At 35.8% G+C, this 13,166-nt stretch overlaps 1 protein-coding gene across 1 annotated transcript in view; it reads right to left on the minus strand.

Annotated features, from left to right (window-relative positions):
* Positions 1 to 13,166, minus strand: part of LOC150098798 (uncharacterized) — a 46,839-nt gene that overhangs the window by 33,089 nt on the left and 584 nt on the right. The gene's annotated exons all lie outside the window — the stretch shown is intronic.

Here is a 13,166-nt window from a genome sequence, read left to right on the forward strand (position 1 = left end):
ACCCACAAATCTTCAACCTGTTCTCATAAGGTTCATTCCATAGACCTGCTATCATCTTGGCTACTCGCCACTGGATCCTCTCCACCTCCTCCCCATCAAGAAGAAACCTAGGTGACCAAATCTGGGCACAGTAGTCGAGCTGAGGCCTTATTAGGCTCGGTACAGAGGAACAATAACTTGCTTGTCTCTGCTCATCAAAGTATTTTTCAACAACCAAGTGAGTTGATGAGCTGATTTAGCCACTTTTGCAATGTGCTCCCTAAACTTCATCTCCCTATCCACCAACACTCCGAAGTCCCTGGCCTCCTCGATCTCCTGGAGTACAGTTCCACCAATGTGGTATACTGCTGCTAATCTTTTCACCCCAAAATGCATAACCTTACATTTTGTCACATTAAATTGACATCCATTCTCCTTAGCCCAGAACTCCAATCTGTCCAAGTCGTCATGCAAAATTTTGACATCTTCTGCATTCACTATTGCCCTACCCAACTTTGCATCATCAGCAAACAAATGAACTGTTCCTCTCAGATCCTTCCCTATATCGTTAATGAACAGATTAAACAGCAGTGGTCTAAGAACAGAACCCTGCGGCACACCACTAGTCACAGGCCGTCTTTTGGACTCTACTCCTGAATAAACTACTCTCTGATATCTCTCCATCAACCGCCCACCTATCTATCTCTACCTATCTCACCAACCCTATATCCATTCTCATATGTTGCAGTTTAAATCTGGCTAGATCACGGCTATAATCACAATGAAATTTGTTAACATCCTAAAACCATTCTCATCCAAATCCTGTCACAGACTGCATTATTTCACCTGGATGACAGATATAGTTGCAAAGAAATCCCTCATACTTCAAACATTTCTTCTGTTTTTGTTCAGGTTATTCTTCCATAAATATTCTTCCTTTTACCTGACATATAGTAATGGGATTTCCTTTGGCCGGTGTAGCTAATTCCTCTCACAACTTCATTTTGCCTTCCCCAGCATGCCGGTCAACTTTCTTGCCTGTATTTTGTACTGCTGAGGGAGTGAAAATAAGAGGAAAAATATAATCTTTGTTATACAGATAATACCCTAGAGAGAGAGAGGGGGGACTTGCAAAATTAAAAAAAAAAATCAGCTAATGCCTATGTTATTGCAAAATTAAATGAGTGAATAAATACACAACTAAAAAACACCGTTTTACATTACATTTTTTTTAAAAAAGTTAAGATAGCAAGCAGAGAAAAACACATCTGAAAGAAAAGAATGAACATAGAAAACAAAATTACAGAATAAGCCAAAATCCCACATTATTTAGCATATCTAATTACAAAAGATGAAGGATACAAAAGAGAGATCAAAAGAACAGAAATTGCAGTCAATATTCAACAGAATGAAATCATACTAACATCAAGTAAAACAAACAAAAAAATAGACTAAGAATGATTAAATGCTTCATGCGGTCTTCGCTTCTCTTTTGTCCACAGTAGAAATATAGAGACTGAACAAAGAAGATATTAGAAGTATCAATGCTTTTGAAACATTCATACATAAAAACGCATTGAAGATTTCATGATGCAAAAGAAGAGGAATGGTGAAATTTTAGGAATGATGGGTAAAAAAAAATGAATGCAATAAAAAACATCTGGAAAAGAAAAGAAAATCTGCATACTGGGCCATATTGTGAGACATGAAAGAAAGCCTTCCAAAAGATTTATGTAAAGATTTCTAAAATATAAAGAGCAAAAGAATTAATCCAAAGTAGGACTATATGGGTATGAGAATCTATGACAGTCAACCTTCTGGATGAAGATGAAATTTTTTCTTCCTTCCAGATATACTTGCTGGCCTGGTTGGCTAGTGTGGCCAACCTAAGTGGTTAGCAAAACTGCTCTCCAACCAACAAGTTGTGGGTTTGAATCTCACTGTGAGCATAGATGTTTGTGATTATTTCTTGGTGTGGGAGATTAATTTCGTCTCCGCATTTATTGGATGCCTGAAATGGCTAAAAAAAGTTTCATGTTTGGTCTCTATAGTAGGCTTTCTGGAGTATGTAAAAAATAAAAATAGAAAAAATAGAAATAATTTTTAAAAAATCAGAAAAATTCCTTGGCCCACCATGAGTGCAAGTCATGAATAAAAAAAACTTGAAGGATGAAAAAATATATGGGAGAAAGGGAAAAGGATATAAATTAAAAAAAAAAAAAAAAAAAGACAAATTTGGAACGACATTATGAAACAGTCAGTGGTTTTTGGAATGTGGAGTACAAGGATAGATTGAGAGAATATAAGTTGCAGAGTCTCATGAGGGGGTTGTTTTCAGGTTGATATGGAGATTTTTCATAGAATGGGAGATGGGAGTAGAACAAGAGGCCATCACTGGAAACTGTATAAGGAGGTTGTGAGGGAGAACCTACTCCTCAAGTAGGTTCTTTGTTTGGGAATGGTTGGCGAGTTGAATGTATTGCCTGAGTGTGTTGTGAATGTAGACACACTGAATCAATTTAAAGCACGGTTGGATGAGCATTGTGTGCAATAGTATGTACCTCCCACGATGAGTCTCTGACTCCATGGAGGTCAGATGGTAATAATGATACCAGAAATAGTGCATGTATAGCTTTTCACCAGCAAGACATTAGGCTTTTGAATAGCCTAGATACCAAATTCATCTGATCCAGAAGGATGAGAAGACTTTTGATAACTAGGTTGATATCTTAGATTGTACTTAAAGATTGACTCCAGAACTAACACCAGCTAATCCAATACTCAACTGGTACCTTCTCACAACACTGAGACAATCATATTCACCCCATTTCAACAAAGTGAGACAACTAACACCTTTAATGGTGCCAAAATTGTTTGGTCTTCTTCTCTGCAAAATAAATCTCTTCCCTTAAGATTGTCAGACATGATGAAATTTCTCTCTCTCTCTTGGGTTCATATTTATTTCTAACTATTCCTAGTACAAAAACATCTTATCCATAGCTTCCTCAGCCTCCAAACAACTTAATTGTCAATTTCCACTCAAGATATTAACTTTACTTTCACCTGATGGTGTCCAAAAGAGAATACTTCAACAAATTAATGATTCCTCTTTTGGAGAAAATTGGCAAAAGAGTAATCATCAATTAGTTGATGTATCCTGTTCTGGACAACATCAAATAGTTTCAGGGAAGCTTTCAGGTAACACCCATGAAACACCTATAGAAAAAATATATCTGTTTATGTATTCTCTGTAGGTACTTTCATGGGTGCTGTTTGTTAAACTGGTTTCTATCATTTCCCTACTTTCTGCTAAGCCTATAACAACAATCAGCTGCTCAATATCCAGTCAGTGTCTAAATGCAAACCCACTTCTTTTTCAGCTACCTTCTATTCTGGGATGGAACTCGAAGAACGTAAGAGGTGATGATTGATACTAGACAAGGGAAGGTGAAACAGATTTGGAGTGCTTCTGCCTTGCTGGAACATTAAAATTGAAAAACATCTGTTTACCATATATGGAGAACCACATAAGAAGCGAGTAACCCACTTACAAAAGACAAAGCCCACTGGATGGAGGCTTGAAAGCATACATCTACAATGGAGTACATCAAATGATCTAAAAGAAAACAGAGAGCAACCATTTCTTAAAATTTTTCCATTTAACATGTCCAGAAGTCAGTAATGTAGCCTATAAAATCCCTTGTGGATACAGATATCAATATGGTAGTAAATGTTTCAGGTAGTCAAAAAATTAAGTTGAAGGTATTTTCTACAGAAAATATCAAAGTGAAAGCAATGGGATAGTACTTCAACAGTAAAGATATGTCAACCTTTTTTTTTTACAAATATGCAAGATATGGGCTAACTTCCAATCTACAAGAAAAATGCTAGCTGCAAAAATTAGACCAAAGCAAGATAGGAGTTAGTTCTAGTTGAAATAACTGAAGTATGTCTATTAGCCCATAGCTGAGCAGCCAGTGAACTTTTATGAAAAGAGAATACAAAAATCTGAACTAGATACTACAAAGGAAGAGTAAAATGAATTATTTGGGATATAGTAGGATGTGATCTCTGTATCATAAATGTAGGAGTTGAAAGAGAAGACTAATGCAAAGTGATCAGCTTATTCACACAGTGTTACAGCAGAATAATACAGAAGAAAGTCAAGCAGAATTTGTAATCATTGGCCTAAGCTAAGCCTTGAAGGTAAAAATACTAGTATATCTAGATATGAGAAAAAGCTGCTTCTTCAAGCTAAGTTAAACTGTTTATTGATCTCTTTGCCACTCTGCATGGGATAAGGACAACCAAATAAACTTCAATGACACCAAAGCATAGTCTTGTCTTATTTCTTTTAAAAAAGATCTTACTTCACTTTCCCTTACCTTCGATGGTAATCAGATCTACAACCAAGACCAGATTTCTCTACTTGGGACTGGCTTACTAATCTAGCCTTTCCTTGGTCAAAACAGATTTAATCTTGTCCTCTCTATTTTTTTCACCTGTACAATTCTTAATATTACATACATTCCAAATTGACCCAACATTAGAAAAGATATATTAGTTAGAATACTGTTCTCACATTTGGGTTAGTGCATCAAAAACCTTAAAATATTTGATGCAATCTAAAACAGGATAGTCTACTTAACTCTCTCTCTCACTCCAATTACTTTTCTCAAAACACTGTTGCTGCCGAATGCTTCTACATATATTGTCATGGGTACTACTACTCCAAATTGCCACAATCATTCTTTTACTTTCCACTAAGGATTTAAAACTAAGAAAACCTGCTGGTCATCCTCCACACAGTTCACTTCAAGCTTATCAAATCAATTTATCCCCTTCTCTTTGATTACAGCTGTTCAAAACACACAAAGAAAGAGATTCTTTCATTCTTTAACCACTTGAGTCCTTCCCAACATACACACAGGATTGTCACTTGTTTTGGGGTCATCCTCAGAATCACAGTTTTGTTTATTTTTTTTTCATTGTTATATGAACAGATGGTGAGTGAAACAAAACCACAGCACCAACATAAAGTCCTATATATATGGAAGAGTTATAGAGTGTTGATCTGAGATCCCAACATGTTTCCCCCCCCCCTTTTCTCCTTTTTGGTTTTTTTTGTTTCCATGTCTTCCATATATGTATCTGCATCACATTTTCATATTTTAATAAGCAATGGCAAGTTTTTCACAATGTTATTCAGTATTCAGTTTTCTTGGAATAAAGTGTAAAAATATATATGCAACAATTTTCAAAATCAATAACAAGACCAACAGAGGAATCATCTTCCTAAAAGGAACCCATATGAATGGAAAAAAAAAAAAGTGGGCCAATTTCACACAAGAAAAAAGATGGGATTAAGGATGGAATAGAGAGTAAGCTATTTCTGTTAAAGGTTAGATCTTCTGGATGATTTTTTTTTCCCATTCATTAGATGCACCAAGGAGGAGTTGGTTTGTGAGTCAAATGCTCAAATATTGCCATTAAATAAAACATTTTGAAAAAAATATATTTTTTTTTAAATAAAAGTTTTATATATAATTATTGCTGTATTTCAAATTAGCATTTTCAGAATACATGTATTTTGCTATGAAATGTACCCATGCTTTGAAAACATGCAAGCAATAATAATTTAGTACTGGAAACATTCAAATTGTGATAAACCAAAGAACTAAAGTGCCTAACTTAGAGTCCTCAAATGTTGAATAAACAGTGTTGTTTGGGCTGAAGATGGTCATAAAATCTTTCTCCCAAACTTTAATTAACTTAAAGTTTGGGAGACAGATTGTGTAGTCAATACTTGTTAAGGTTAGGAGAGTATTTCATTGCTGCTGTTAACTCAAAAAAAAAAGTCTCAACTAGTGACAACTAACACACAGCACTGTACTTAGAGCGTGCATGCCTGAACAGTAAGCTACATTCATTATACTAGTTTCATGGAAACTACTACTGTTTTGAGTTAAAAAAAAAAGTTTAGAACTTCAATCCACCAGAGGAAAACAGGTTTTCTAATCATGCTCTGGAGACTTTCTGTAGAACTCGTTAGAAAGACACACATCTTTAAATTCAACCAAAATATGATTTCAAAGAAAATTTAGATAAGCATGCAAGACTTATTCCAAGAAAGAGAAAAACTTGGGACTTCTAGTAGCATGTAGGTCACTAGAAGATCCAGCATTTTGAGGATGTGTATTTTACTGTAAATGTAAATTTCATTTCCTTATTATTAAATAAATTTTAAAAAACATGCCAATTTAATTTTCTTGTTTTATTTACTATTAGCAATTTACTTCTTAATTACTTAACTAGCTGCTATAAACACAAAGTGTAATTTATTTTGGATTGCAAGGGGCCATTCAGTTGTTGCGGATGATGTGAAGCTAGGAAGAGTTATCTGTAATAGTGCAGATGTGGAAGCACTGCAAGAGAATTTGAATAAACTAGACAGATGGGCAAATGAATGGGGGTATCAGTTCAATGCAGCAAAATGTAAAGTCTTGAGGTTTGGGATCCATCGATGGGAGGATGCATACTCGATTGGAGGAGCTGTACTGGAGGAGGTAGGGGAGACAAGAGATCTGGAGATGATGATGATTGATAGAAAACTGATATTCAGGGAGCATATTGCAAAGGTGGTGAGGGTAGCTCAGAGGATTGCTGCAATACTGAAAAGGACACTGACCTGCAGAGATAAAAGAGTTATCATTCCGTTGTACAGGACCCTTATCAGACCACACATAGACTATTGTTCTCAGATTTGAAGGGGATAAACTGACTGTGAAAAGGGTACAGAGGCAGATAACAAAGATGGTCTCAGGACCGTACAATATAAGTTATGAGGATTGACTGAGGGAATGTGGACTGCAGAGTTTGGTGGATAGAAGAAGGAGAAGTGATATGATCGAGACTTTTAAACTGTTGAGAGGCAGTTACAGGTAGACATTGGAGAGTTCTTTCACTTGGCGAAACAGCAGGAAGGAGCAATGACAAGGAGCCATCCCTGGAAGTTACGAAAGGAGGCTATGCACAAGAGGGTGGGGAGTGGTTTCTTTGCGCGGAGGGTGGTTGAACCTTGGAATGCATTGCCCGAGAGAGTGGTAGGAGTGGGATCGGTGAATGGGTTCAAGGAGTGGTATGATAAACTTTGTGTTTCCTAAAAACGACCTCCCACGATCAGTCTTTTGACACCATGGAGGCCTGGGTAGTAATAATAATAATAATAATTTCTATCAAATTTGTTTCAATTTGCATTAATGATTTTTCAGTGTTATGTAGTGATTGATATATAAAAGTAGCAATTGAAATGGTTAAGTGAAAATAATTTAATTGTTTTCCGAAAATCTCAATCCTCTACCCCCCCCCCTCTCCTTGACAGCTTATGTCCAATTTTTTTGTTTTAAATTATGGGCACCTCTAAAATTTGACTAATACACACCCATCCCTGATAACTCACTGCATTAATACCAAACTCAAGATCATTCAACTCTCTAAAAGCTAAGATAATGAAGGTTCAACAGTTGGGTGCTTTGGTAAAAGTTAAGAGGATAATGAAAGATCAACAAAAGAATGGTTAAAGCAGTGGTTAAATGTGGATCAGATATGATACTCTATAGTGGACAGAAAGGCTTTGTAAAAAGCAGGTCTTTCCTTAATAATTTACTCACAATTTATAATAGAGGCAAACATCTCACAGAATACTGCATGAAAAGCTATTACAAAAGTTGGAGCAAATAGGAATGGATATGAAGCTGGTAGCATGCATTGGGGGTAACAGATAGACACCAGAGTAGTATAATGTTGGATAAAAAAAAATGTACTTTTTTTTTATCCAACATTAAAAGGCACCAAGTTCCTTTTTTATTTGTGTGCGTGTGTTACAATTTGAATTATTTTCAATACTAATTGTTACTGTCTGTGATAGCAAACTATGCTCTGGAGATGCTGGTATGAAACTGTCATAAATAGAGTTTTTTTTTGTATTTTTACCTTACTCATCATACCCACTGGGGAACAACAGCGTTTTGTAGATTATCACTGATTATAATAACGGAATATGACCAAAAGCAGTATAGGATCCACATGAAATGTTTTATATTTAGGGAGGCATAACATTAAAAAAACAGCAAGCTGAAAATGAGTAACCTGAAAACAAATGAGCAGAGGACAGTGTTACTGCTATCTGCATATTTTTGTACTCAACAATGGAATATACAGAATTTGAACCCATGACATTGGTATTAAAACCTAAAAAATTAAGAAATAAGTTTCTTTTTTTTTTATATATTCTAAAAACATAACCTCAATTGTTTTTCGTACTGCCCTTTATATTACCTGCTCAAGAATGTTTTTTTTTAACATAATTCATGCAGACTACAATTCACAAAATATTTTGAATTATATCATTATCATCATCATCACTCTATCGTCCCACAGAACAGGCAAACCAGCTATTAGAACACACATATAATACACTGGTTTCATAGCATGAGTTGCTTCAGACATAAAATCCAAATAAACAAAACCCAATTACTTTCTCTTGGACTCAACTCCTCCATACTCTTTGATACCTGTCTATTAGCCACCCTCTAATCCAAATCCCCAACTTCATATCCGTCTCCATTTGCTTCAATTTATGCAACAGAGTTCAATGTGGAATCCTGTCAAATGCTTTTGCAAAGGCAAGCAGTATCACTAGTAGCCATTTCCTTCATCCAATCAAATTGTTACTTGATTATAAAAAGTAAGCAAATTACTAAAGCAAGACTTATTCTTCACAAAACCATGCTACCCCCATGAAATATCATATTCCTGTCTACATAGTCTTGAATTCTGTCTTTTACCAACTTCTCCAATAACTTAACCACCACCACTCGTGAGATAATGACTGGCCTATAATCTGCTACTTCTGTTTTGGAGTCTTCTTTATGCAATGAAAATATTTTGCCACTTACCACTCAGTTGGCATCTTCCCAGAACTGAGGCTTAAGTTAAACAATTTGGTCAGAGGAGGTGCTAATTCTCTTGCACATTATTGTAACACATGGCCTGATGTACCATTCTAATCCCATGGCAGTGTTCGCATTAAAGTTGTAGATAATACCCTTAACACCTCCAATTCTATAAACTCAAATCTCTCATCTTAATGTCACACCTGACTGCAATATCACCACCTGAATGGTACACACTTGCCAAATTTCACTCAGTAATTCAACGACTTGTTTTTTCTTTTCTGTTTCCTTCCTATCACTGGCACTTTATAAAGTCATCCTTCCTTTCATTTACCACATAGCAAAAGAACTCTCAGGATTTCTTTTGGCCTCATCAGGTAGCTTTCTCTCATAATTAGCTTTGGCCTTCCATACCATGCAGGTTACCCTTCTTGATTGTGAATTGTACTGATCATGGCTATGATAATCACTTTTTTCTTTATGTTCCTTCCACAATTTTTTTCTTTTGTTTGCATCTTCTGCTTAATGATGCTATTCATCTATCTAACTCCTACCTGATTTATCCTCCTAACTCTGGGTATACAGTCTGATACTGCTTTCTTTGAATCCTTTGACCATTTTCCATGCACTGCCAACATCTTGGCCCTCCAAATTCCATGGCACTGCTGCAACTGACTGCTCAGCTTGTCATAATCATTTGCTCTATAATTCCACATATACCCCTTCTTAACAGTCTCTCATGTTAAAATCATGTGCTCACTTTCCCTAAGTAGAGGCAGCATGGTTACAGTGGTCACTGCTGGGTTCTCTGATGCTATGACCAGATGCAGCACTCTCAAACCTTGTGTCCACTCCATTACATGCTGCCCGAGTAATTGTCTCTCAACAGTGGTATAAATTTCATTTTCTTCTCTCCCTTGACTATTCTTCAACCAACCAATCTATGTTCCCATGGTTGACATCCCCATAATAATTACTTAACCTACACTCATCATACTAATCTGCTAATGCTTGCCATCTACATCCTCCTGTATACCCTCCGGTTTATAGCAGCAATCAACTATATACTTAATCTTGTTGGCTTCTATCTCACACCAGACAGCCTCAAATGAACTATCCTCTGTATCCCTGTCATCCAGATATACATCTACTATCTTTAGCAAAACCCTGCCTCCCATTCTGTTCCTTCCATCCTCTCTGAAAATAATATATCTTTTGCATTCTATATTGTTACTGAGGATGATATATGATTATATCATCCTCAGTAACAAAATCTCTAATGCCTACAACCGCTGGCAAAGTCAAGCTAACCAATCCCAAACACTCCTCTTCCTTATTCCAAATACTTCTAGCATTTGTATACATAAATGCAATATCCCTTTCATTTGATAAACCTTACTCTACACAACTCACCTCAACCTACAGAACATCAACCACCACTGCCCTCAATTCTGATCTCCAAGCTATCCTCCAGTGGGGCTCAGATAACCTCATCAATTTTGATGTTAGTAAAACCCCATTCTGTCTTATTTCTCACAAAAAAGAACCATTTCACTCCCCACTAGTATTATTTTTGATAACACTCAAATTTCCAGACATGAGATTTCTCTTCCTGGAATTACCCTCATATCAAGCCTCTCCTGGCATAAACACATCACAACCATTGCATCCTCAGCTTCCAAAAAACTAGGACTTCTCTTTTGCTCAAGACCTTACTTCACCTCTGAATAGCTGTTAATACTGCTCTCACATTTGGAGTGGGACTTCTAAAGCTCCCTCAAAATGCTTGACTGGAGAGCAACTAGATTGATAAATTATCCATTTCTTATAAACTCACTTCCCCCACTTTTACACACGGATGTTTGGTCTCTGCATTTTATGAATTCTATAAATATTTCCACAGCAAATGTTCATCTGAAACAGCATCAATAATTCCCCCATTCAGTAATAAGCCCACTGGAACGCATACAGCTGCCACCCAACATCCTTTCACAGTATACCTTGAAACACACAGAACAAGTTTCTTTTCCTCCTCCTTCATCCCTGCTACCACTGTACAGTAGACTGTGGAACAGTCTTCCCCCTGATTATTTCCCAAGGAATATAATATACAGGCTTTTAAATTAAATGCGAGTTGGGAAAGGAGAAACAAGTTTCACCTTTCTTTTCCTCCTCCATCCCTTCAAGTCCAGAAATTGCAGGCCTTTGAGATGTGGTGCTATAGGAGAGCACTGAAGATTTCTTGGAACAAAAAAAAAAAAAAAGAACAAAAACTAATGATAAGGTATTGAAGTTAATGGGAACCAAAAGAGCACTCATGAAAGACCTTATAAAGAGAAAGTGCAAGATGGCAGGGAAAATGTCTCCGGAAATATTCGAGGAAAGAAGATCTCCTGGTAGACCAAGTACTTCTTGGGTTGATGATGCAAAGAAATGGATGGGTAACAAGAGCTATTATGAGATAAAAAGAATGGAAGAGGATCAGACACTGGCATACCATGATTGCTGACCACCAAATTGGAGAAGCTACTTAAGATGTCAGTAGTTATAATTGAAGGAGGTACAGGAAAATGGTTTGATATTAAATCAACTGTGACACAAGGGTGCCCATTACAGTAGACAAGGGTCCACTGTCATTCACCATCTATAGGGATTACATTATGAAGGAAAGGGGTATTAAACCTCATATCAAAATTGGAAATATTAATCTCGGCTCTTTATTTTACAGCTGATGTTATACTTCCCAATAAACACAGTAAAATCTGCAGGATTCCCTGGTTAAGCCAAATAACTGCTATAAATAAATTTGGTATGAAAATCAGCCAAATAAAAAGACAGGCAATGAAAATATCCACTACATCCTGAATGGAAAAAAACACCAATTACTAAAACATTTCAGCCATTTAGGCACAATTTTTAGTACAATTGGCAAATTAAATATGGAAATAGACAACAGAATTAGCAAAGCTGGTGTGGTATGAAGACAATTGAATAAATGTATATGGAATAAGAGAGAAATTACTCAAAACACTAAACTAGCTGTAAACAGTGTTCAATCCAATTTTAACATATGATCTGGGGGCTGGTTTAGAAATAAAACACTTGATCAAAGACTGGAGACCACCAATATGAGAATTCTGAGAAAGATTAAGAGAAGCAAACAGATGGCATTGAAAATCAGGATACAAGAAAGAACCTGATGTTGTTGGCATTCAAGAATGTGTTAGCAAAGCTAATCTCAGATGGCATAGTTGCTTCAGGTTAGCAAAACAAGTCACTGCCAAGAAAAAGATACAGAGGAAGACCAAGATCTAGGTGAACTGATACAGTGAAGTGGCTTAGAAAACAGAAATATATCTAATAATACTGGAATCTTGACATATTACAGATTAATCTGTAAGAAAATTGTTCATAGGAAGTTAGTAATAATGTACCTTTTTCATGTAGTACTATTATGATATACTGTACATTCCCTGAGGGGTATGTCAGGAATTTGATATTTCTACATAAAGTTCATAGGGCAGATTGCTTCCTATAAGGTTTTTTCCCTCTATGATGATGATGAGCTGCTGTTCACAGTTATTGTATTTCCCATTGAATTAACTTCATAAGACTCTAGATGTGATACATGTTTTAAAAAGAAGTTGCTTATATTTAAGAGAGAAGGAACATGATTACATGGATTTTTTTTTTGATTTGCCATTAACTGAGAATTAATGTGACAATTAAAAATCACCAGTGATTTCATTAATAACAGAGCAGTATAATTTTGAATATAAGTTTGAGACTTTAGTAACAATTAAGAAATAAATCAACTACAAGTTACAAATATATGATAAAAATATCTTAAAATAAGACATTGGTTTCTTCCTATGTAGATGATGCTAAATGGTTTACTCATTACCTAAATATTTGCTTGACAACTGCTTATATAATTTTGGATCGCTTTCTCATGACAGCGAACAAGTGCTTTCATTAACTGAGATAGTTCAGATCATGCTATTTTCTTTCAGCAGTATGATAATCTTCTGGGATGAAAACAAAAAAAAAAGGGGGGGGATAATAAATACTATTTGAAACATACAGGCAATTAAAATGCGTATGCTTATTTCGTGCGATTTCAAATTTTTCTAAAAATTAAATATTTTTAGAAAATATTTAATTTTTAGAAATCAAATCCGGAGACTGATTGTTATATCTACTAAAATCTCATTCTCGAAGGCCGAAAACTAT

This window comes from Typopeltis vanoorti, chromosome 15 (genome assembly GCF_054136105.1).
Source record: "Typopeltis vanoorti isolate ZY-2024b chromosome 15, IOZ_Tvanoo_1.0, whole genome shotgun sequence".
Classification (NCBI taxonomy): domain Eukaryota; kingdom Metazoa; phylum Arthropoda; class Arachnida; order Uropygi; family Thelyphonidae; genus Typopeltis; species Typopeltis vanoorti.